Here is a 27,021-nt window from a genome sequence, read left to right on the forward strand (position 1 = left end):
TTTGCCAAGGCCAACTTAAGCCCTTCCAACCCCTAAATCACACCAAAACTCTCAAACCTTACTCACACAAGTCCAACTCCAATTAGGACTTCTAATGGCTCTTAGACACAACTCCCAATGCCAAATGGGTGCATACCACTCCAAGGTACTACAGGACAACTTCAGGGGAACTCTTTTTCATAGCCAAACACCCTTCTTTACCCTCCCAACCACCCTAAAGGTCACAAAGTATCGTATTACTGCAACACTGTCCTATTAAGACAGTCATGTATGATTGGGGCAGTCACACTTTCAAGGGACAAACCCCCTTCCCAATACTCCAAATTCTTATCACAAAGATTGTAAACCCCTTCTAATCTCTTTCCTAACACCAAACACACACAAACCCCTTGCTTACACCCCTTTCCACTTGGATTATTTCAACCCATTGCTGCATTGTTGTAGTATAAAGCATTGCCATTAGGCCAGTCATCATCTTCCTTCTTTGGCTTGGGTATTTTGGCATTTCCAACCCTTGGAACATATTTGTGATGTCTTCACACACCCTTCTAGACTTCCACTAACTCATCCAAAGCCCGATTCTTGCATTCACACCACCCAAAACTCATCAACTCATTGTCTTATCAGATTGAGAGACAAAAACCAGTCTCTCCAACACACTTTGCACATGTAGATTGCATCATGGAACCATACAAAGCATAAGGTATAAAAACACATATGTACACAAGATTTTCCACCCATTTGTGGGGTTATTTAACTTGGAAATAAAACAAAAATCATTATTGTATAGACACTGGTTACCCCAATTGTAAGTTTGATAAAGATTCCTCAATGGTATATTGCCTTTATATGGGCACATTCCTAGGAATGCTTGGTATGCGGATAGTGGGGACTCTAGGAATATGTCATTAACTACTATATTTACTTTACTTTACTTTTGGAAATGAATTTTTTTATAAACTATCAAAAAATAACCATAATAAATAATATTATGTCTTTTGTATCAATAGCTTCATTAAATTTGAAATTAAGGTTCCAACTTTATTCAATAATTATATATTTCAAGTAATTCACATGCTCATTATCACATTTCAAAAATAATAGAATAATAGATATTGTGAACTCTATGAAACTGTATAATTTTATACATCTTTCAAAGATCTTTTTATAACTACTTTGGTGCATTCTAAATGGATAGACAAATTAAAAAAAATCAAAACATTGCTACATAAGAACTTACCAATGAGTTTAGATGCCAAATATAATCAAAGACAACATTATTGAAATTCATCTTTTTAGTTCTACCAACTTCCTGAAAAGAGCCCAAAATATTTACTCAAAAAACCTTTCTTCATAAGAACTTACTAGTGAATTCTAGAGTATCATGTGAGACATATCTATCATGAAGCAAACATGAGTGCGGATTGCTTGGCGAATATGGGAGTGACTCCTTTATAATTTTATTGATAAAATTCTTTCCCTCATGACTTGTGATACTTAAGGAGCACTCAAATTTGGTAATGATATTATTGTACAAGAATTTAGCACCAGTATATGCAATATAATATTTGGTTGGTTTATTTTATACCAATTTGGCTAAGTAGTCAACACATGTAATAATGAATGTTTCTTTGGATAGATTTGTTTAGCTCTATTTTCACCCTTTTCTTCATGTTAGGGTTTATGCAGTATTGTGTTGTCCTATGTGTTTTAGTGCTCTCCTTTAGTTGTATTTTCATAATAGGTACTTCCTTAATTCCCTTCATCTCCATGAAAGTTTAGGGGAATAGTTCCTCAAACTGTGTCAATAATTCAATTATCGATACTACAACTAGTTCTTTCCTAATAGTCTCCTATTGTTGCCATTTTTGGGCTATCCGATATAGCTATGTTTTCTTCTCAAAGATTAAGTGGTTAATTATAATAGTGATTTTTTGAATCCTTCTTTACTTGTAATTGTCATTCTCCTTTTCCTACCTTAATATCTTATTTTGGATTTTCCTCTTCTTCATCCTTGTGAACCCTGTAACATCTATTTTCTACAAATTTTGTCTATTTATCTAGCGACTTGACTAATTTAAATACTCCTTAACTCTGAGGTGGTGGGTTGGGTTGTAATTAGTTTCAACCATTCTTCCAATTCCAGTCCTCAAATAACTGGTTCACTTCTTTCTTCTTATTCTAGTACTTTCCCCATTGTTTTAATTTAAGCACCAAGTCCTTTTGTTTGGTAAGGGCTGCTAGTTCTTAAAGCATTTTAACTTCTTCCTTAGTGAAACAACCCTCCTCTTCATGTTATTGTCGAATTATTGATTATTTAGCCTGCTCTACCACTCTCTCATGTTTATTTTTATTTCACTAAAAACATTTTGGTTCTTCATCTTCTTCTTCTAGACTATAATCTTCTTCATAACCTTCCTCTACCATTTATTTCTTCTTATTCTTTCTAGTTTCAGTACCTTGTCTAGTTAGAACATGTGCTTTCTTCTCACATCTAGTTTTCTTTTTCTTCTTATTCTCCATGGCTGGTTTTCCTCTAGAGTACTCTTCCATAGAAGTATCCAAGGACCCCATATCCATTCTATGACATCCTCTAATTCCTTGTTGTAGCATTTTCAAATCATTCTTGCTTCTCTTTGTAACTCATCACTTTGGGTAGGTTGACTAGCTAGTTTTTGAAAGAATATCCTTGCATTTTCATATGAAAATATATATTGAGTGTCTTGCTCACAAAAATCACATTTGTCTTTCTTCTCCGCCCAACATATAAATGCATGATGTTGCACTTTTCCACAGTGAAAACAATCTGCATCACTTCTTCTTCTATTGCTTCAATCTCTTCATGTACCTCCTCTATAATTAGATTGTCTATTGTCGTCGTGATAACTTTGTTGTTAATTATTCAACATGCATTAGGAATTTTAGTTATCTTTCCATTGTGGGATTTAGTATCCAACATTTCTTTTCTTATCCACATCATAGTTGTGATTATGACAATATTGATTTCCTCCATTTTAGATTGGAGGTTTTTCTTCAGACAATCTTCTGTTAGATGTATATTTCATTTTTGATAAATAACATAGCACATAGAATTGGGTCATACTAATTTCATTGTGGCTAGTGTCTTCTTTGATCTATCCTTCGGGCATTCATTTTCGATATGCCCTTACCTATTACAGTATGTATACCAAATTTTCTTAGGCTTTTTAGGTTCACCGACCTTGTTTACTTGTTGTACTACTAATTTATGTACTTTTAGTTGTAAATCTTCAAGGATTTTAGCATTCCTATCTTTCTTCAGTCTTCTCCATGTTTGAGCTTCAATTTGGTATGCCATGGCAATCGAATAAACATATTTGTTAGGTACTTCCATCCAATCTTGCTCAAATATCTCTATGTAATACGTATATCAACTATTCTATTTTCTATTTTTCACTTAAAGGTTCCTCCAGTTTTCTATATACTTCCTTAAATTTTTTGTTATAGCTTTTAACTGATTAATTGTCTCCTTGTGTTAAGTTTTGCATCCTACTAACACTTTCAGTTGGAATTTCTAGGGTGCCAAAGTTTTCTAAAAATTCTATTTTTTTACTACAACCCAAGTGACTAAGTGTTGAGGCTAGTTCTTCATGTACAACTCCAATTCTTCTTTTCTCAATTACCCAGTGAAGTCCAGCAGTCTATCATTATTTGCATATTTTCCCAATCTCTCTTATACAAACTCCAAAAGAAATACACGCTCTAAATCTTCAGTAGTATCGAGTCAAGATATGAAAAAGAAGAAATCATTCACGAGGTACAGAGTGCAAAGCTCTTAAGGATAGTAAGAAGTGACAAGGATCATGCAAATCAAAACATCAAAGTAGGAATAGTTTAAAAAATTAAAATTTCACCTCGGTTTGTACTAAGGATCTCAGTAAACCAATCTCGATAGGAGAGAAGGATGAGTACGAGCAATACAACAAATAGAGGTACATAGTTGGCACTGTAGAATGATTATGCGCATATTGCAAGAAGATATCGAGGATAATATTCAATTGAGAGGAATCAAACTGGTCTAATCAATTCTAGAATTGTGGCCCAGTAGTTTCATGATTGATCATTATAAAAAGGCCATTGTGTTTGTAGAGAGTAGGCATGCGATATTCAACTAAGTGTCACAGAAATGGTTCATCATTTTGGTCTGAGTTGCATGTGTAGAGAGAAAAGTTTTCAAATGCAGTGCAAGAGGTTATTTCATACCGATGATAGGGCAGGAGATGTGGTATGGAGACTGGTGACCTCCATCTTGGGTGGTGGTAGAAATTGGTGTGATGGTTTCATCTATGAAGTTGTGCTCTGCCCAATGGTCAATGTTCTGGATTCAAGGGAGGCATGTATCCAAAATATAGATGGGTTTATTTTCTCTATGGATGGGCAGGCCATTGCTAACAAAATCTTGAACCCGGATTTAAGAAGCTGGGTAAGCCTATTGGGTCTCTATTTCAACTCGACCAATTACGTCTCATCAGATTCAGAAGATGACCTGAATGATGAGGAAAAGGAGCACATCCAAGCAAAGGAGGAGAAGGAAAGAAATAAAACCTTGATAAAGATGCATGGGAAGTGTACCAAATTGGGGTCATCAATAGAAATTTAGCTCCCTTCCAAAGGATGCTCGATGTGGAAGATGGCTGGCTCTCAGCGGCTTCTACGGTGAAAGTAGTAGAAATTGGCAACTATCTTGCTATCATTCTTCAAGACCTTGCGAATTAATGCTATGTTTTAGAGGAATTATGGTAGTATGTCTATTAGGTCTAGTATACTGATGATGAGAATATAAGGAAAGAGGTCCTTTTTAGGATTATTCCTTATATGATGTATGGTAGCTTCAGCAAGACTTAAGGGTTTTCTTCAACATTTTATTGTTAAGGTTCAACTTCCATATTTTGTTAGCATGATCAAGGTTAATCTAGATGTTGATAATTACGATCTTCATAGATAATCTAGCTATCAATAGCGTGGCATAAATTTCCCTTGTAGTAGGTCCAAAATTCATATGCAAAATTCAATATTATCAATGTTAAATCGATAATGTGCAACCCTAAAATGAAAATTCATATGCAAAATTCATGTGAAGTAGAGCGCCCTAACCTTTTAGTTGTTAAATTGCGTGAAATGTTGGTAAAGTTGGAATTTGCCGCCATAACAAAGCTTGAATAATGGGTTGGGTGGGAGTGATAGAGCTCTTCTTTTCATAGGCAGCTAGTTTGATTTAGGATTGGGTGAAGGAGATCGCATGTAGGGAGTGATATAGCTCTCCTTGCATGAGATTTCAGCTTTGGGTTAAAATGAATTGCGGTGTTTCTTTTTTTTTGAAGTAATGCCTATTGTCGTCGAAATTTTGACGAACACAAGCACTTAAAAAAAAAAACAAATTTCATTCCTAATGCCTTCTCCATCGAAACCAAATGTGAAATTATCGTTGAAATTCAAATGAATTCAGGCATTTAAAAAAAAAAAAATCAAATTTGGTCACAATATACCATCTCCATTGGAATCCTCCGTCGGAATTCTAGACCAAAAGTATTTGTGAAGGGAGTATCCCCCAAAAAAGAGAGATGAAAGTTCACAAAATAACTCTCAAAGAAGAATGATAAGGATAAAACCACATTTGAGGAAAAATCCCCCCCCCCTCCCATAAGAGAGAAGAAGAGAGACCAAGTAGCCCCCCTCAATGTATTATATGCACCAATGGTAGATGTTGCAAGTTGGTTGGAGAAGGTTCTCCATTATCGTTGAATATTCTCCCCCTTAGGAAGAAACAAAATCAAAGGTGTATGTATGGGGTCTCCCGAATCATGAAAGGAAGATATAAGAATAAAATTCAAGATGTATGGAGTCTCTGAAAGCTGTTGAAGTGTCGCCATGTTGATGTTGAAATTTGCCTCCTCCAAATTAGGTGTACTAGGGTACATTGCTAAAAAAGACAATCCAAGATCTAGTGAAGATGAATGTAGAACATGATCCAAAGACTCAAGTATTTCCTCTAAATATAAAGAGACCTCCTCCAAATTCTATACATAAGTATCCACAGTCACATAAAAGTAGAAAGAATGATCATGTAGAGAATGAAAAAGAGGGTCAAAGTGCCCCCTCACAACAATTGAAGAAGGATCATCTCCATAAAAGACAAGATTAATTCCATCAATGATGTCTCCCAAATTTTTAATTTAGGAATCCACAAACAATAATCATCCCAAGGAACTGTATCTGGAAGACAATGTATATCTTATTGCATTGAATCACAAGAAGCTAAAATTGTAGTAACACAAACATCACCAGGAGCAACAATGGATGTGACATCAATAGGAGGAGATAAAATGCAAGGCTCAAGAACTATATCACATGTGAGAACACTCAAGTTCAAGTAACCAAAGTTCTTCTGAATATTAGAATCCACACTAGAAGTGTGATCATCCTTAAAAGAATCAAAGTCATCAATAGGAACAAATTCTGAAAAGGAGTACAACCAAGATGCATGATCCACCACCCCAGTAGAAATGATTGCTCTAGTCTCCAAGTCTTTAATGATAACCGAATCGGGAGTGAATTCCATAGTCTTCCTTACTACACCATGAGTGATTTGATAGGTAGAAAGAAGACTATTTATTAAGTAAGGTGCACACAACACATCATTGAAGGTGCCACCCCCAATATCAAGAGATCCCTTCCCAATTACATTCATATATGTATGGTTTCCCATCAAAATTAGTAGCATGTGGCAAGGCTCAAATGAAGAAAACATAGACTGCAAAGATTCCCCATGATGAGAAGCTCTTGAATCTAGAAGCCATCTTCCTAAATCATGACTTGTAGTAGCACAAAGAGCTTGTCCTTTACTTGTCCCAAAAGTGTGACTCTTTCCCTTATCAAAATACTTTTCTTTGGAAGAAGCTGAAGTAGACATTCTAGAAGGCAAACTGATTCTATTCTTCTCAAGAAGATGTTTTAATTCATCAATGTCCTTCTTGTAAAAATGGTGTTCATCATGTCCTAACTTCTTGCAATATGCACATGTAATCTTCTCCTTCTTAGATGATTTCCCCTTAGCAGAGGATGTAAAATCTCTTTGTTGTGGAGAAGAAGATTGTGTGCTATCCTTTTGTGGATTTGGCTTTGATTGCTTCTTCTTGTTGGATCCTTTCTCATGATTAGCCATCAAAGAATATGACTTGGATTACTTGAGAATACTATAGCATCATAAATTGTACACCCTTAATTGGGTGGTACAATTTCACACTTAGGTTAGCACCTGCCTTAGTGTATTGCATTATGCATTTTAAATTCCCTTTAAGCATCTAATTAATTAATTAATTTAAATCTAAAGTCCTCTTTTATCACTCCACACATCATAAAATTGGTCCCTTAATCCTAAGTGTGCCCTTTTCTATTTTATCCTTTTAATTAATTAATTCATCAAAATCCTAATTAGGTCCTATTTCGATCTTCAAGGCCCAATTTTGCATATCTAAACACCTTGAATTGTCGCATTGAGATGGGAATCACCTTGTAAAGACAATAAATTGCATCCCTTAAAATTAAAAAAAAAGTTGGTTAGACCAAGATGAGTCATCCCGGTCTTGAATTTTTCTCCCCAAATTTCTGGATCATGTTTTGGTGGTATTATAACATTTTAATCTAGCTTCGTGCGAAAATATATCAATTATAGGTTGGCCTATGATCAAAAACAAAGTTAGGGTTTCATATATATAACCTTTCCTTTCCTCATTTGAAGGATCCAACAATTGAAGGAGCCTCTTGCAAAGTGAAAGTGGAGGTTATGTGAAGTCCCGAATCAATAAATCAAGCATTCATCAAGTCTTCATCAACCATTTTCATCATCAATTGAAGCTTTGAAGATATTCAAGAATAATAGGATATCACTAACTGTTGATTGACTTGTACCTCTCCCTTAGGGTTTGGTATGGTTTCACATTATTTTCATCTTTATATAAGTTTCACAACACTTGTTTTTAGATCTGCATTATTGCTCTAGATTTATTATTACATTTGTGACTTGAAGCATCCTCATTTACATTATGTTCATTTAGGGTTTGTACTCAACATAGGGTAGAACTCTAAATTTTGCATTCTAGCTCATCAATATCTTGTAAACACATGAGATTCTAGGACACACACACATTTCAACATTTTATTTTCTATTTGTGGAGGTGGAAATCACCAAAACAAGGGGTTTGACTAAGGAAAAACCTTATATAGCCACCCAAACACTTTTTCAAGTTGCAGGTGTAGGTACAGGGATCCAACAGAGTTGTAAACTTCAGGAAAGACAAAACCTATAGGTATAGGACCAAATCCATAACCAAGTCTTAGATCCCTAGGATTGGGGTTCCCAATGCCCTGTTTCTTTTCATTTTTGGGCATTCTTTGGTAGTTTTCCATCTCAAAACGTCAGTCTACAGATTCCAGAAGTTCGGCTTAGTACAATAAGGAGGACCAAAGTGCCCAACACCTTAGTCAGGCTCCAATCAGGCTTAGATTTTTATGATAGGTGCATATTAGAATTCCATTTCCAGATTTGTACTTTGTGTCTCAGTTTTAGTTTTGTATTTCTCTATTATTGTAGTTTATATAGTCATTTCCCTTCATCTTTCTAGCTTAATAGTTTGTCATTATTGCACATTTAGCTCATTTCTCTTTCATAGCAACAAAGGAATAGAAACCTTAAGTGTATTCCTTGACTCTCTTTCAAAAGAAGTAGTCAAAGTGAATCATCACCTTAGGCTCTTTCGTATTCCAATGTGTGGAGGAAAGTGGGGTTATGTCCTAAACTACTCAATCACATTTTTCACCATCACAAATACCTACTGTGTTCAACCTTCCTTGTTCAAGCATTAACATATTTTTCAATGAATCAAAGGATGGTGTAGTATAAGCACTCCCCATTGTCAACTGATGAGTGTGAAAAATAGAAACAAAAGCTACATACTCTGAAGGAAGTTTGTCCAAAAAATTGGAGACCAATTATACATCCTTCTTATCAATGCCACAATCCTTGAGTTGTGCTCTTAGCTCATTTTCCTTAGTGACATAGTCTTAGATTCTATCAAAATCGTTGGGATCCAAATTGGTGAGATCACTGTTAAGTTTGTAACCTCTAATCTCATTAACTTTGCCATACAATTGAGCAAGTTTTGTGCAAGCATCCTTAATTGTCTTACACTTATCAATGTGCAAGATAAGATCAATTGATATATATTTCCTTAATATTCCAAGATCCATAACACTTTTAATGAGCCAATCCATTTTCAAATTACCATATGATGGTTCTAAAATGGTTCCATCGATGGAATGAGTTAATCCTTTTTCCATTAGCTTACTCCATGCATTAAATTTCTAAGTTGCATAATTATGTGGAAATAGAATTGTAATTTTAGGAGAACCCATAACTAAAAATCAAAAGATAACCAGAGAGAGAAAGAGAGGCAAAAGCTATTGGCATTATGTGAACCGAAAGTATGAAGACATGATGACATTGTATGTTGTCATTGATGTTAATATGCTGAAGAGTGAACCAGTATATTGAAGTTTGCAATTGGCAAGAGAACCGGTATGATTGTGAACTGGTACATGCGCTAAAGTGAAGCAACATGATTGTGAACCGGTATATGTACTAAAGTGTAGCTGTATGATGGTGAACCGATATGTTGGTATGGGAACCAGTACATGAAAGCTTTGTATGACTACCGGTTGGTAGTCTCAACTTCAGGGTTTCCGGTTGGTGTGTTCCAAGCCTATGTGACTCAACCGATGACATTCTATGATGAGTTAGCATTGTAGCGAAGAATAGATCATGTTGCCATGACAACCTTGTGCACGTGAAGGATCTTGCATGAAGGAGATTGCTCCCATCTACCTCAAGAATGTGCGAAGTCTATAAACGGTGAAAATGCATGATGGGTTATCAGCCACCATGAATACGGTGGAGAATGAACAATGGAGAATATCTTGAGATCGGTTCAAGACTGTTGCATTTAATGCAACATGCTCAAGGGTCAGGATTGAACCGTTTGAATTGCTTAATCGAAAAAGTTTAGGGTTTAGGGTTTATGCTATCAACCTATCTATTTCCTATAAGGTTGATGTTGTGTTTCTTTCTGAGGTTGTTGGCAAATGTTGTGTGTGTATCTAAATAAGAGATATGTGATTCTTGCCAGACCGGATAAGAGGATTGATACCTGCAGAGTGTGAGTGCAGAAGGTGAAGAGGAACTAAAGCATATCTACATTGGCATTGAGTGTTGTTACCAGATCATTGTAATACCTATTGATCTCTAAGCATCTCAGCAGTTGGAAATTCCCTTAACAGGGTAGCTTTAACCAGCTTGCTATAAATCATTTAATGGGGTGACTCAAATTCATTGAGTTCTTGAAATCCTCTAACAAGGTAACCTCTAACAGGGTTTAACCCTTAACCGTGTGATCCCTAGTAGGATCGGTTCCTAACATAACCCATTGTAATAACTCTTTAACCGGACTAGGCTCCTCACAAAGCGGACTTCTAAAGAGTTCAAAAACAGCTTGTGGGTATTCATCCCCATCATGGTTTTTCCCAGTTGGGTTTCCACATGAAAAATCTATGTCATGTGTGGTGTTTTTCATGTGATGGTTTAAGTGATTTGTGTCTGAAGGTAAATCATGTTGAACTAGCTATTATTATATTTCTGATGATAGATTACCTGTTCATGCATAAGGGTGAAATGGAAGTATGGTATTAGGTTGAGTGGAAAGCTAAGTGATTAACCGATTAATGCTTGTCATAGTCATTCTTAGCTTTACTAGTTGTACTCTGTTTCAAACTGGTGTTATTGTTTGCCAGTCATTTGCAGTGTTTACTATCTAACCAGTTTGAGGAAAGTGTTTTTGTCTATACTGATTCACCCCCTACTCTCAGTACCGGTTTGGTACTAATTGTTCATCATTAAATTATCAATTGGTATCAGAGATATCCTCCAGGTCCTCTGTGTTATAAGCTTAACCGCTTGGGGAAAAGATCCTATTTCTAATGATGAAGAGGGAAGGTCCAAAGTTCAACAGAGATAATTTCAATATATGGAAAGACAGAATGAAGATATACATCAGAAGTATGGGTGCTCAACATTGGAGCTATGTTGAGAATGCTTTTATTTCCCGTACCGGTACTCTCACCGATGACCAAAAGAGAGAGATACATGAGAATGGGCAAGTCATGGAAGCTTTAATTAGTAGTTTATCTGACATTGAGTTTATTGATGTTCAAGATAAAAGTAAATCACAAAGAAGTATGGGATACTCTTGAAAATATCTATGGCGGAGATGAGCATGGAAAACAGGCTAAAGAAGAAAGCCTTAGGGGTAAGTTTCAAGACATGCGGATGGTTGAAGGAGAAACCATTCAACAATATGGAATAAGAATCAAAACCATTGTTGGAGACATCAAGAGTGTAGGAGGTAATATAGAAGACTCCACTGTTGTAACCAAAGTCTTGAGATCCTTATTACCACTCTATGTAATAAGGGTTGCAGCTATTCAGGAGTTGAGGTCAATAGACAAGACTAAGGTATCCCTAGACTCCATCATTGCAAAGTTGACTGTATATGAGTTAAACAATTTTGATGGTAGTGTGCAGAAGACTGAATCTACCTTTAAAGCATCCACTACACCATCTAGAAAAGGCAAAGAAGCAAACACCAGCGGTGAACCAAGACAAAGCAGATAAATGGATGATGAGGAGATTCTGATGGAATTTGAAGCTCTTCTTGCCAAGATAATTCCTAAGGGAACCGGTAAATACAGAGGTAAAATTCCTTTGAAATGCTTTTCTTGTAACCGAATAGGACATATTGCTGTAAACTATCCTAATGGTGACAACAAGGACAAACTGGAAAGGTTCAAGAAATTCAAAGGAGGAAACCGGAGAAACTATTTTGTAGCAGTTGATGAAGGTGTCACAGATGAGGAATCAAAAGATGAAGAAAATGAAGATATTGTGTTTGTTGCAGTAAAGGAAGATGTGTCAGACAAGAAGGCTCTTGTCTCCCACTTTGATAATTCCAATGAGTGGATTATTGATAGTGGCTATTCTCACCATATGACTGGTGACCGGAGCAAGTTTCTATCTTTGGAAGAGTATGATGGTGGTGTGATTTGCTTTGGTAATGATGCACCATGTATGGTCAAAGGTAGAGTGTCCATCTCTCTGAATGGAAAGAGAAGTGCTGACAATGTGTATTGTGTTGATGGTCTCAGACACAACCTTTTGAGTGTTGCCGAACTGAATGATAGTGGAATCAATCTAGAATTCAAGAATGGAGTGTGCAGAATCAAAGGAAAGAATGGTGAATTGGTGGCCACTGGTATGTAGACCAAAGGTAACCTATTTCAATTGAATGCAAATATCAGTACTTGTCTTATGGCTAAGTTTGATGATAGCTGGATATAGCATAGGAGACTCTGCCATGTAAACTTTGATAACATTGTGAAGACCAATAAGATCAAGGCAGTTAGAGGATTGCCGGTGCTGAGTAAACCAGAAAATCCTTTGTGTAGAGAATGTCGACTAGGGAAAATGTCTTCCTCAACTTTCAAATGTAAATCTTTCACTGCAGACAATTTACTTGATCTTGTGCATACTGATTTGTGTGGTCCTATGAAAACTAGGAGTGTGCAGGGAGATAGGTATTTTATGATCCTTATAGATGATTGCTCAAGAATGATGTGGGTCACATTCTTGAAGGACAAGTTTGAAGCCTTTGGAAAGTTCAAAGCTTTCATAGCATTGGTAGAAAAGGAAAGCGGTAGGAGAATCAAATGCGTCAGAATTGATCAACGGGGGGGAATTCACTTCCGGTGAATTCAACAAATATTGTAAAGAGAATGGCATCAAGAGGCAACTGTCTGCCCCCCAGACTCCTCAGCAAAATGGCTTAGTAGAAAGGAACAACCAGACTGTGGTTGAAGTGGCTAGAACTATGTTAATACAAGGAAAGGTTGCTCACACCTTTTGGAGAGAAGCAGTGAGCACTGCAGTCTACACAATGAACCAAGTATTCATCAAGAAAGGAAAGGATAAGACTCCTTATGAGAATTGGACTGGTAAGACACCAGTGGTAAGATACTTTAAATTATTTAGTAGCAAATACTATATCAAGAGGAGTGAACATCAGAGCAAGTTCGATGCAAAATGTGATGAAGGAATATTTCTAGGATATTCCACCAAAAGTAAATCTCTCAAATGTTTCAATAATAGGATCCAGAGAATCATTGAAAGCATCAATGTTAGGGTTGATGAAAACTCTGAGAAACTGGAGGAAACCGACAGTGAGCAAGTGAGAGATGAACTGGTAGTAACCTTTTGGGAACCTGTTGCAAATCAGCCCAGCACTAGTAATAGTGCACCTAGCCCAGTAGATGCTGATGACAATGAAGATGAGGATGATAAAGAAAAGCAAGAGGGAGTTGTTAAGAACATACCCAGGTATGTCAAATTAAATCATGATCCAAAGTAGATCATAGGAGACAAGGATGCAAGAATTCTTACAAGAAGAAAGATAAGAGAAAACTCATGTATGATCTCTGAGAGGCACATAAAGATGAAGACTGGATCAAGGCAATGGAAGAGAACTTGATCAGAAAGAAAAGAATGGTACATGGTCCTTGGTACCCAGACCGGAGAATAAAATGTCATTGGAACTAAATGGGTCTTAAGAAATAAGCTGAATGAGAAAGGCACAGTGGTAAGGAACAAAGCCAGACTAGTATGTAAAGGATATGCCCAAGAAGAAGGAGAAGACTATGGAGAAACCTTTGCTCTAGTAGAAAGATTGGAAGGAGTTCATATGCTTCTTGCATATGCAGCTTTTAAAGGATTCAAAGTATACCAAATTGATGTAAAATCTACATTCCTAAATGGAGTACTTGAAGAGGAAGTGTATATAGAGAAACCAGATGTTTTTGCCCTATGTAAAGATAGTGACATGGTGTGTAGGATACATGAAGCCCTGTATGGTCTAAAATAGGCACATAGAGCATGGTATGAACGCCCGCACTCCCATCTTGTGAAGATTGGATTTGAGAGAACAAGTGAAGATAGCAATATCTACTTGAAATTAGAAGGAGATTAGATTCCGATCTGTGAAGTATTTGTTGATGACAATCTTTGGTGGAGATGACAAGATGAGTCATGAGTTTGCAGATGAGATGAAGAAGGAATTTGAAATGTCACTCATAGGGGAGATTAAGTTCTTCATTGGACTACAGATTCAGCAAATGAAAGATGTGGTAGTTCTGATACTTAATATAAGTACAAATCCAATAGCCAACAAGATGAGAAGGGGGGGGGTGAATCATACAAACTTAATCATCCATAAAAACATCAGATTCAACCTCGGTAACATATATCAGTCATATAATAAAAAACTGTCAAACATGCAAACTCAAAAGCATATGAACAATATAAACCTCGTAACACCAGATTTAACGTGGAAACCCAAATAGGGAAAAACCACTGTGGGATTTCAAACCCACTAAGAAATATACTCTTCTAGAGTATGCTCGGTTAAAAGAAAATCCTGTTAAAGATTACAAACACATTGCTAGATGTGACCCGGTTAAGGGATTTCCCTCAGATCTGTTAGGATCTTCAATTTGTTAGAAGTGACCTTGTGAAAGGATTTCAAACACTCAATCAGAATGTCACTTTGTTAGAGGATTTATATATAAGACTGTTAAGTCCACTCGGTTAAGATATTTCCTATCACTTTCACAAAATAACAGTAATACAATCTATCTGCAACTTCACATCTAAAATGCTAAAGCAGAACTAATCTTTTCTATCTGCTAGGCATCAATACTCTATTATTCTAATAGGTCTTCAAGCTTTTGTGCTCGGTAATCACTATGTAGCATCCCTATGCATACACTTGCCCGCATACATTGTTTATCAACAGTTCCTTATTTATAAACAATCTTCTAACCACTTAATCTCCGTGATCACATTTCGCATGATCAATCATAGCCATCAAATCTTCAATCTTGTCCAAGTTCATTGTATCTTTTGATTTGAAAATGTTTTACCCCACCTTGGAACTTGCACAATCACCTTGGAACTTACAGGTTCATTTAACAAACTTCTTTTACAGCTTGCCAATCATTGATCCGCTCCAGCTCATCAGCATCTTTCATTAAATATCACATGTAAACATTTAATGCATTCTATTATAGCTCGGTTACAACTCAGTGAATACTAAACTTCACTTGGTAGACATTCTGTCTTCATTAACTGACTGTGATAACCTTAGGGTTTACCGACTAGGTTCCTTAGGGTTTACCGACTAGGTTCTCTGCTTGATAACATAGTATAGTATTAACCTTTACATTTTACAACATATGTATGATGTTAAAACAATCTAAAACATCAAGATCTCATCATTGTTTGACTCGGTAGAGTTCCCCATTGAATAACTTATCCCCTTATTCATCATATTCTTTCTTGTATCTTTACCAACTTCTTTATAATCTTCATATCATATTTGTTAAGATATGGCAACATCATACTGAATTAGAAAATCAATTTCTTGACACCAATGACAAAATAATAATATCAAGATAGTAAAACATCTTTAATCAGTTATGTCCCTAATCATCAACAACCTTCTCAATATCCTTGTAATATTGCCAACAATCTCCCCCTTTGGCATTGATGGCAAAACCAATTGATTTGACCTTTAAAAAATTTGGATTGCTGTGATTCTGAAATGCGTAAATGCTCTCCCCCATACATCAGACTTCTCAGGTCTTCTCCCCTTTTGGTAGACCTTCTCCTTCTTGGTCTTCTCCCCCTAGGAAGGTCTTCTCCTTCTTGGTCTTCTCCCCCTTTGACAACAATGCCAAAAAGAATAGAACTAAAACATAATTTCTTTATGTAAGAAGTTATTTCCTGCTATTGTGTATCAACTGAGTCTCGATCGAAGCATTTGTTTACATTTCCTATTCCCTGTATCATTTTCTGTATTATCCCAGTATTATTTTAGTACACTTTCAGAAAAACATTCTAAAGTGTATCACTCCAGCATCATCTCCCCAAAAGATATTCAATAGAGTCATCGAAGTGATGCTTTCACCAAACTTGGTCAGTGAGTAAAAGATAGGGTTAGGACCCCTAACTTACTTCTGAGATATTCAAAAGTGTCCTTTGGTAGTGGCTTGGTGAAGATATTAGCTATTTGCTCCTTTGTGTTGACATATTTCAACACAACTTTCTTCTCTTGAGCTTCTTCTCTAAGATAATGATATTTGATAGAGATGTGCTTTGTCTTAGAGTGCATAACAGGGTTCTTTGAAATATTAATGGCACTAGTATTGTCACAAAATATAGTTACTGGCTCGGTAACTTTCTCATTTATACCTTCCAACAGTTGTTTCATCCATGCAATGTTGGTACAATTCAGTGCTGCTGCAAAATATTCAGCTTCGGCTATTGATTGAGAAATACATCCTTGTTTCTTGCTAAGCCAACTCACTAGTCTTTCTCCTAAGAAGAAAGCTCCTCCACTTGTACTTTTTCTATCATCAATGTTGCTTTCCCAATCAGCATCAATATAAACTTTTAGATCAAAATCATTTACTTTCTGATATACTAAGTCATAATCTTCAGTGCCTTTCAAGTATCTAAAAATTCTTTTGATTGTTGTCATGTGTATTTCCTTAGGATCTGCAGAGAATCTTGCAACAATACCTACTGCATGTGCTATATCTGGCCTGCTGTGAACAACATATTATAGTTTTCCAATCATGGATCGGTAGAGTGTCTCATCAACAGATGCAGATTCATCATTCTTTGATACTTTACAGTTGGTAGTCATGGGAGTACTTACTGGCTTTGAATCCCGCATTCCAAATTTCTTCAAGATTTCCTTTATGTATTTGGATTGAGTAAAGAAAATCTCATTTTTCATTTGCAGTATCTGTAAGCCTATAAAATACTTTATCTCACCGATTAATGACATCTCAAATTCTTTGCTTATTTCATTTCCAAAGTTCTTGCATAAAGAGTCATTTCCACAAAATATAATATCATCAACAAATATGGCTGAGATTAGTATTCCATTTTCATCATTCTTCATGTACATGTTGTTGTTCTCACTTGTCCTTATAAAACCAATCTTAATCAAATAAGAGTGCAATCTTTCATACCATGCTCTAGGTGCTTGTTTCAGACCATATAAAGCTTTGTTCAATTTTAATAGCTGATCTTTATTATTGTCATCAACAAATCCTTCAGGTTGTTCAATGAAAACTTCTTCTTCTAATATTCCATTCAGAAATGCAGATTTGACATCCATTTGATATAAATTGAAGTTCTTGAAAGCAACATATGCCAACAATGTTCTAACTCCTTCAAGTCTAGCAACAGGTGCAAAAGTCTCACCATAATCAATTCCTTCTTCTTGGGCATAACCTTTGCAAACCAATCTTGCTTTGTTCCGAATGACGTCACCTTTCTCATTTAGCTTGTTTCTGAAGATCCACTTTGTACCGATTACATTTTTGTCCTTCGGTCTTGGGACCAGTGTCCATGTGTCATTCTTTTTGATTTGATCAATATCTTCAGTCATAGAATTTGTCCAATCTTCACTGTTGAATGCCTCTTTACATATTCTCAGTTCAAATTCAGATATCAAACATGTGTTCTGTCTCAGTTTGTTCCTTGTCATCACTAGATCATTCTTATCTCCTATAATCTGACTTGGTGCAAGGTATCTTTTGACATACTTGTCTAATACAGGCTCGGTAGGCTCTGTATGATCTTCTTCATCACTCAGTAACTGGATATTTTCTTCATTTTCTTCAACAGTTATCTCGGTAGGACTTCTCGGTTGCACATAGACAAATTCATCATAGTCTTCTATTTCTTTGGAATTCCTTTCATCAGTTCTTTCTGCAAATTCATCAATTTTCACACTTGCACTTTCTACTATTTTGTTAGATGATTTGATCAGACAGTTAAATGCTTTGCTTCTAGAAGAATATCCTACAAATGTTCCTTCTTCACTTTTCTGATCAAACTTGCCATTTCTATCATCTTTATGAACATAGCATTTACTTCCAAAGATCTTAAAATAACTTACATTAGGTTTCTTGCCTAACCAGATTTCATAAGGTGTCTTCAAAGTACCTTTCTTCAATTGAAGTCGTTTCAAGGTGTAAACAGATGTGCTTATTGCTTCTCTCTGAAATGTTTGTGGAACCTTCTTCTCAATCATCAGTGTTCTAGCACAATCCACAATAGATCTATTTCTTCTTTGACCTATTTCATTCTGCTGTGGAGTTCTCGGTGCAGAGACTTGTCTTTTAATACCATGATCATTGCAAAATAGGTTGAACTCATCAGATGTGAACTCTCCTCCTCTATCTGATCTAAGACATTTCAGTTGTCTTCCTGTTTCATTTTCAATTCTAGCCTTGTACCACTTAAACATTTGAAAAGCTTCTGATTTTTCTTTTAAAAACATTACTGACATCATCCTTGAATAGTCATTCACAAATAATATGAAATACTTATCACCATAATAACTTTGAACTTTCATAGGACCACAAAGATCAGTGTGCACAAGATCTAAAATTCCCTTAGAAGTGTAGGACTTACTTGTAAAGCTGGATCTTGTCATCTTACCCATCTGGTATCCTCGACACATAGCATTCTCAGGTTTTTCAAGACTTGGTAGACCTCTTACTGTGTGCTTCTTGCTTATCCTTATTAGATTATCAAAATTAGCATGACAAAACCTTTTATGCCATAACCAGGTATTATCAATCTTTGCATGCAAACACTTATTGTGAGTTGAGTCAAGGTGAAATGTATTACCTTTTGTTTGTGTCCTGGTAGCAGCTAACTTTCCATTCTTGTCATGAACTTTGAAAATTCCTTTTTGAAATTCTATTCGGTAACCTGTGTTGTTTAGCTGTGCTACACTCAACAAATTATATTTCAAACCTTCAACCCAATAAACATCATTGCATCTTTCTTTATCAAGAAGTGTTATGGATCCTTTACTTCTTACCAAACATGGTGCATCATTACCAAATCTAACATAGCCTCCATCATAATCTTCTAACATAACAAATTTGTGTTTATCTCCTGTCATATGATGTGAACATCCACTATCTATAATCTAGGAATCATTAGTGTTTATGTGAGATATTAGGGCTTTTTCTTCATACCTTTCTTCATCTGAGCCATCCTTGATAGCCACATAAACAACTTCCTTTGTATCAGTCTCATCTGATTTATCATCATTAGATTCCTCATCAGCTATTAAGCATGTCTTTTGATCTCTTCTTCTGAAGTCTGGGTGTCCTTTGTAATGGTTATCTTTCTGTCTGTCATCTCGGTAATCTTTCTTTTCAGTAAAATTTTTTTTAGGACAGTTAGAAGCCATATGTCCTATCTTATCACAATTGAAACATTTCAAAGGTAGTTTTCCTTTATACTTACCTTTGCCTCTCGGTAACCTTTTGGCCAATAGTGCTTCAAACTCTTCTTGCTTTTTGATTTCTTCATACAGTTTGTGTACCTCCTCCATGTTCTTCCGAAATCTTTCACTTGCTCCACTGTGATCTCCTTCGGAGTACTTATACTTTCTTTCATTGTAATCATTAGATTCATTCAAATGAAAAGAACTAAATGCAGATTCAACTTTATTTACCGATGACCAATTGTTATCAAAATTACTTAACTCAAATGCATGTAGCTTACCAATAGTAGCATCCAAGGAAACTGGCATATTAGGTATAGACCTCAATTCATTGATTGCAGAGACTCAGATTGCATAGGCATGTAAAAGGGTTCTTAACAACTTACTTGTCACATCCTTTTCTTCAATAGTTCCTCTTGCTCCTTTGATTTGATTTACAATCTCCTTTAGCCTTGTACTGTACTGGGTTGTGTTCTCACCTTCATTCATCCTCATAGATTCAAGTTATCCTCTTAGACTATCAACTTTTGCTCCTTGAACATGTTCATCTCCTCCATATACAGATATGAGCTTAGTCCACATTGCCTTTGCATCATTGCAGCCTTCTAGATCATTAAACTAAGAATCGGTCAATGCAGATGTTATTTGAATCATTGCTTGAATATGTTCTTGCTTTGCCTTTATCTCTTCCATAGTTAATGGATAGGTTCTCAGTGCAACAAAATCATTCTCTAGATAGTATATAGCATATTCTCCAACTCCTGATAGATGTAGCTTCATCCTTTTCTAGCATGTAGAGAAACTTAACTTATTCAGCTTTGGTGCATCCCTCTTATACATCTTTGGATCTTTAAATCAAGTAACTTTAAAATTTCCTTTCGGAGTCCAAAGCTCTAATACCAATTGATAGTTCTGATACTTAATATAAGTACAGATCCAATAGCCAACAAGATGAGAGGGGAGGGGGTGAATCATACAACATTAATCATCCATAAAAACATTAGATTGAACCTCGGTAACATATATCAGTCATATAATCAAAAACCGTCAAACATGCAAAATCAAAAGCATATGAACAATATAAACCTCATAACACCAGATTTAACGTGGAAACCCAAATAGGGAAAAACCACTGTGGGATTTCGGACCCAGTAAGAAATATACTCTTCTAGAGTATGCTCGGTTAAAAGCAAATCATGTTAAAGATTACAAACACATTGCTAGATGTGACCCGGTTAAGGGATTTCCCTCAGATCTGTTAGGATCTTCACTTTGTTAGAAGTGACCTTGTGAAAGGATTTCAAACACTCAATCAAAATGTCACCTTGTTAGAAGATTTACATATAAGACTGTTAAGTCCACTAGGTTAAGAGATTTCCTGTCACTTTCACAAAATCACAGTAATACAATCTATCTGCAACTTCGCATCTAAAATGCTAAAGCTGATTCCTATTTGTTCAATACAATCTAGACATAGAACTAATCTTGTCTATCTGCTGGGCATCAATACTCTCTTATTCTAACAGGTCTTCAAGCTTTTGTGCTCGTTAATCACTATGTAGCATCCCTGTGCATAAACTTGCCCGCATACATTGTTTATCAACAGTTCCTTATTTATAAACAGTCTTCTAACCTCTCAATCTCCTTGATCACGTTTCCCATGATCAATCATAGCCATCATATCTTCAATCTTGTCCAGGTTCATTGTATCTTTCGATCTGAAAATGTTTTATTCTGCCTTGGAACTTGCACAATTACCTTGGAGCTTGTGTTAGGGTAATGCGACTCAATCTGAGCTATAGATCTTCTTGCTGACTTTCCATTGCCTTAGATTCATTTAACAAACTTCTTTTATGGCTTGGAAATCATTGATCCGCTCCAGCTCATCAGCATATTTCATTAAATATCACATATAAACATTTAATGCATTCTGTTATAGCTCGGTTACAACTCGGTGAATACTAAACTTCACTCGGTAGACATTTTGTCTTCATTAATCAACTTCGATAACCTTAGGGTTTATCGACTAGGTTCTTTGCTTGATAACATAGTATAGTATTAACCTTTACATTTTACAACATATGTATGATGTTAAAACAATCTAAAACATCAAGATCTCATCATTGTCTGACTCAGTAGAGTTTCACATTGAATAACTTATCCCCTTATTCATCATAATCTTTCCTGTGTCTTTACCAACTTCTTTATAATCTTCATATCATATTTCTTAAGATATGGAAACATCATACTGAATTAGAAAATCAACTTCTTGACATCAATGACAAAATAATAATATCAAGATAGTAAAACATCTTTAATCAGTTATGTCCATAATCATCAACAACCTTCTCAATATCCTTGTAATATTGCCAACAAGATGGAATCTTTATTACTTAGTCCAAGTATGTCAAAGAGGTGTTGAAGACCTTTGGCATGGAAGACAACAAACTGGTTGGTACACCAATGGTGACCGGTTGTAAATTATCCAAAGAGGATGACTCAGCCTTGGTTGATGAGAAGGAATACCGATCAATGATTGGTAAGTTGCATTATGTAGTGCACAGTAGACTGGATATTGCACATGCAATTGGCATTACTGCAAGGTTCCAGAAAAGCCCAAGAGAATCCCACTTGGTTGCAGTCAAGTGGATTCTTAGATATCTAGAGGGAAATGTTGACTATGGATTGTGGTATCCTTATAGCAATGATTTCAACTTGAAATTATTTACAGATGCTGATTAGGCTAGTAATGTGGATGATCGAAAGAGCACAACCGGTGGTGCATTCTTTCTCAGTGGTAGACTAGTCTCATGGATGAGTAAGAAGCAAAGTTGTATCTCTCAGTCTATAGTAGAAGCGGAGTATGTTGCATCTTTCATGAACTGCACTCAAACAATTTGGATGAAGCATGTACTAAATGGCTTCAAAGTTCTTGTATCTGAACCGGTAAGCATATTTTGTGATAACACAAGTGCTATCAATATTTGCAAGAATCCAGTTTTGCATTCTAGAACCAAGCAATTTGAGCTTAAGTATCATTTCTTGAGGGAAAAGGTTCATAACAAAGAGATTGCACTGGAACATGTTTCTAGCAAGGAGCAGTTAGTAGACATATTCACCAAGCCTCTCCCAAAGGCTACATTTACCTACTTAAGAGGTGAATTAGGGGTGCTGCCCCTTCAGGAGGTGAACTAAGGTATGTGCTCCACATCAGTCAGGTGTTGCATTGTCAAATCTCTTTAGGATTGATGTGTTGAAGGATGCTACTCCTCAGGGGGAGCAACATAATGGATCAAGGAAGCTTGTTCCTCCACTTTGGCATTGTTGTCAAAGGGGGAGAAGATGTGAAGAAGAGAAGATATTTGCAGAAATTGGGGAAGAAGATGTGAAGCGGAATGATATCTTTGTATATTTCCATCAATGTCAAAGGGGGAGATTGTTGGCATTATGTGAACTGGTAGTATGAAGACATGATGACATTGTATGTTTTCATTGATGTCAATATGATGAAGAGTGAATCGGTATGTTTTCATTTTACTCTCTTGTTCTTGTTGTCTTAGTTTATACTTTTTGAATCCATATTGCTTCTTTGCTAAACTTGTAACCTACACACACAAGAGAGTAAAATGGTGTTGGGTTCATAAGGGTTTGCCTTCGTCAAACTTGGGGTTGTAATTAACCCTATAATGAGGATAAGAAGGAGAGGTTTGAAGTAAAATGCTTGGTCCATAATATTATACCTCAAGCTCTATGCTATTGGTTATGATGCAATACTATTTGAAAAGGACACACAAATATTGATGTAAACATGAAATGACAAGGCCATATCAATCATGAAAAACCACTTGTTTGAAGATTGTTGTAACTTGTTGCTCCATAATACTTAGATCTAAAGCAATTCACTCATAATAATTGTGTCGACCTCCAATAGTCATGTTAAAATGTTGGGACCAAGAATCAATTGGTGGGAACTATTACACTAACAGATTCAAAATTGGGCACTAGTGTACACTAGCTCACAATAAGGAATTAGATCACCATATCATCACATGACATCAATTTTGTTGTACAAGGCTAGAAATAGGCTTGAAAAAGAGATAGGAAGAGATGCACTAAGACAAGGGCCCAAAAAGGAGTGTGAAATTGGGTTACAATTTATTACACTACACTTTGGAACAATTGAAAGGAGTTACACTACAAGTAAAAGATCCTAAGAATGAACACGTTGGAATGCAAAGAGGTTTTTCATAGGTACATAGGTGTTGCCATATTGGAGGAAAATAGGAGAATGCATTTATGTGTAAAAAATCATAATTTTATTTTAAAGATAACACATATTTGGAATCTCTTCTTGGTTAATATTTTTCCTATAAGGGTTTCTCCACATCAAATCTATGTCATATAATGATTTTATGTAGTTGACGTGTGTCTATTTTTTACTATCTTATGGTGATGTTTTTTAGATAGTTCAGATAACTGGAAGACAACTGAGAGGGGGGGGGGGGTGAATCAGTTGTCATAGATACCGGAAGCATTAGCAATTAAAAATTTAATATTGGAACACAAAACAATAATAGCGGAATAGTAGTTAATCCAATTAAGCATAAACAATAATCATACAATAAAAGTCATCCACACAACACCAAGATTTGTATGTGGAAAAACTAGTAAAGGGAAAACCCATGGTGGGAAGACTACCCATAGTCAGATAATACTTCTGTAGTAAGTATGTGAATTACAATGAAGGGGCTTGCACTTGGAGGAAGGCCAACAACCTAGAGCACACTGCTCATTACAAAAGGAGCCTCACTCACTACATATAAATACAGACTACAATCTAGAGAAGTGTTGAGCTACAAAAGATAGCATCTCCTATGCTAGAGTATAGTTCTGGTTAAGCTCAATACAGGAGGGCTAAATCCTCTTACACAAACCCAATTTGATCTCCAATGATTGACCAAATCCTCTACCTGAATGATATTACATTATTCGTACATTATATTCCTTGACGATGACCTCTTACAATAACCATGATGATGTAAAATGAGATCTTACTTCTTATTTATAAAAACCCTCAACCATAAACAATAAGGTCAGCCACCAGATAATAAACCAATTAAATAATTACAAACCATGTCGGCCCTAGACCAAAACAAATAATATCCACACATAAGACATTCTAGAAATGTAACAATAGGTCCCATCCACATGTCACATTAATGCCGGTCCATAACCTAGATCAACCCAGACCAAGTATAGGTCCACATGCTTCAGCAGAGATCTCCAAATGCCAAGTCTCGAAGATGATCACCAACAACATCCTGAAACTCCATCAAAAGTTGCACCAACACCAATTATGCAATGCATCAAAGATCTCCACCAAAAGCTCTGCTAGTGAAACCCTCGCTGGAACCAGAAACTAATCTTCATAGCAAGCAGGATAGCATCCAATCACCAGAGTGAAACCAACTGACCAAATATGATTATGAGTATCATGAACAAGCCAATTACATCACCAGATTATACCAGAGTCTACCGGATCATGTCGGATCCAAGTTAACCAAAAAATACTCAACCTATCAGGACCAGAAGGGTATTGGTAAAGCATCCAAATAGCTAGTGTTGACACCAATGACAAAACATCAATGCAACACATAATCAATTCCACCGAATGGCCAACAATGTTATCTTTTATTTATTGCTACTATAAGTTTATATAAGATGGTTTTGCTAAGCATTTTATGTTGGCTAATTTTTAGCATAAAAAATAAAATGAATTTAATTATGCTAATTCCACAATAAGATTACTTAATATTATATTTGCATACAAATTTTAGATTTTTATATTATATTAGTCCGGGCCTGATATCTAATTGTGGAGTAGGAAAAATGAACCATTGTGAAAGGTGGTCAAACCTTTTGAGGACTTACCATCCTCCTCTCCACTTCGAGAAACCTTCAAAGTCCTAACATCTCTAAGTAACTTGGGCCCTTTAGGAGGGCACATACACATACAAACAATAATGTGGGAACATAGACAAGCACTTGACAATAAAAAATATAAGGAGAGCATTATCCTAGTAGTCCTCTCCCATTAGATCATCATCCTCCCAATCTTGATCATATAGGAAGGGAGGATGAGCCTGAAGAGGGACAACTATAGGGGTGGTACTAGGAATCTCAGTTGTAGCAAGAGCCAAGGGTAATGCAGCCTCTGATGGGGTTGTTCTAATCCTCATCATTTAATTTATCAATCTAGGGCGGTGTTCATGTCTGTATGCAAAGGACAATGAAGAAAACTGGTTTGATGGTCTATTCTACAACACACTTACATGAAATCAAACCTACTCTATAGCACACTTGCATGAAAGGAAATTTATAATGTTTCTCACACTTGCATGAAATGAAAGAGGCTAATCTAATTGTCACTTTCTAGAAATAAATGTTTTCTTGAATTGAAATCACTCTTTAAGAAATTCTGGAAAATACATTGCTGGAAATGAAACTAGATTTGTACTATTTTCTTAGGTTAAAAAATGTCTTTCTAACCACCCCCCCCCCATTTTATCGATTGATTAAAATATATCCAAGATCCAAGATCATATTTTTGTGGGGTTGTTTACAAAACTTTGAGAAAATTGACACTGTTGTTCTTCATCCCACCAATTTGTCTCACTCATTTTCTATCATCAACTAATCCTTCCATATTATGAGTCTTGTCAAACACTTAATTTTTTTTTTTAGTTCTTTAAGTCTACTTTCTAGATCATTTTGAATTTTTTAATTTCGTTGAGAAATGGGAGAGATATCGTTGTTTTACTGAGACTGCATTTTTCACAATATCTGGGCACCTGGTTTCTTGGAAGTCTTCAAGTTCTCAACATGAATGAAGGAATTTGTCATCAATTCAGATGACCAAATCATTTTTGATCATCATGAAGAATATTCTACAATTATTCAATTACATTGGAGTTCTTTGCTAACTTGAGTTATCTTTGTTGGAGAAAGATAATGTAGTGTAGTGTGCAATTGCAACTTGCATGAAAAAAATATTTTTCCCATTAATATAGGAATGATTGATGCTCCATGATTTTGCATGAATATTGGAGTGTGTTGGGAGTCTTCAAGAGTCTTTTCTATCTTATATTAATGTCTTTAAAGCCTTCTGCAATGTTTGGAGTTGTTTGGAGTTAATGTTTGGAGCTCTCCGTTGCAAGTATTTTTTGAAGCTTCTTCTTGTTGTGAGTTATTTAATAACTCATTCAACTACATTGTAACATCTATTAGAATTCATGATTGATGAATTCCATAATGCCCAGTACTCACCTGCATCCAAATACCTGCCACATACAAGAGAAAAAACCTACAAACAAGAGAGTGCAATAATAATTGGAGACAATTGCAAGAAGGAATCAGAATTGAATTAACTTACCAAAATGAATAATTACAATGAGATCAATCCTTTAATAAAGGATATAAAAACCCTAAATCAAACCCTAAGGGT

Source organism: Cryptomeria japonica, chromosome 7 (assembly GCF_030272615.1).
Source record: "Cryptomeria japonica chromosome 7, Sugi_1.0, whole genome shotgun sequence".
Classification (NCBI taxonomy): Eukaryota; Viridiplantae; Streptophyta; class Pinopsida; order Cupressales; family Cupressaceae; genus Cryptomeria; species Cryptomeria japonica.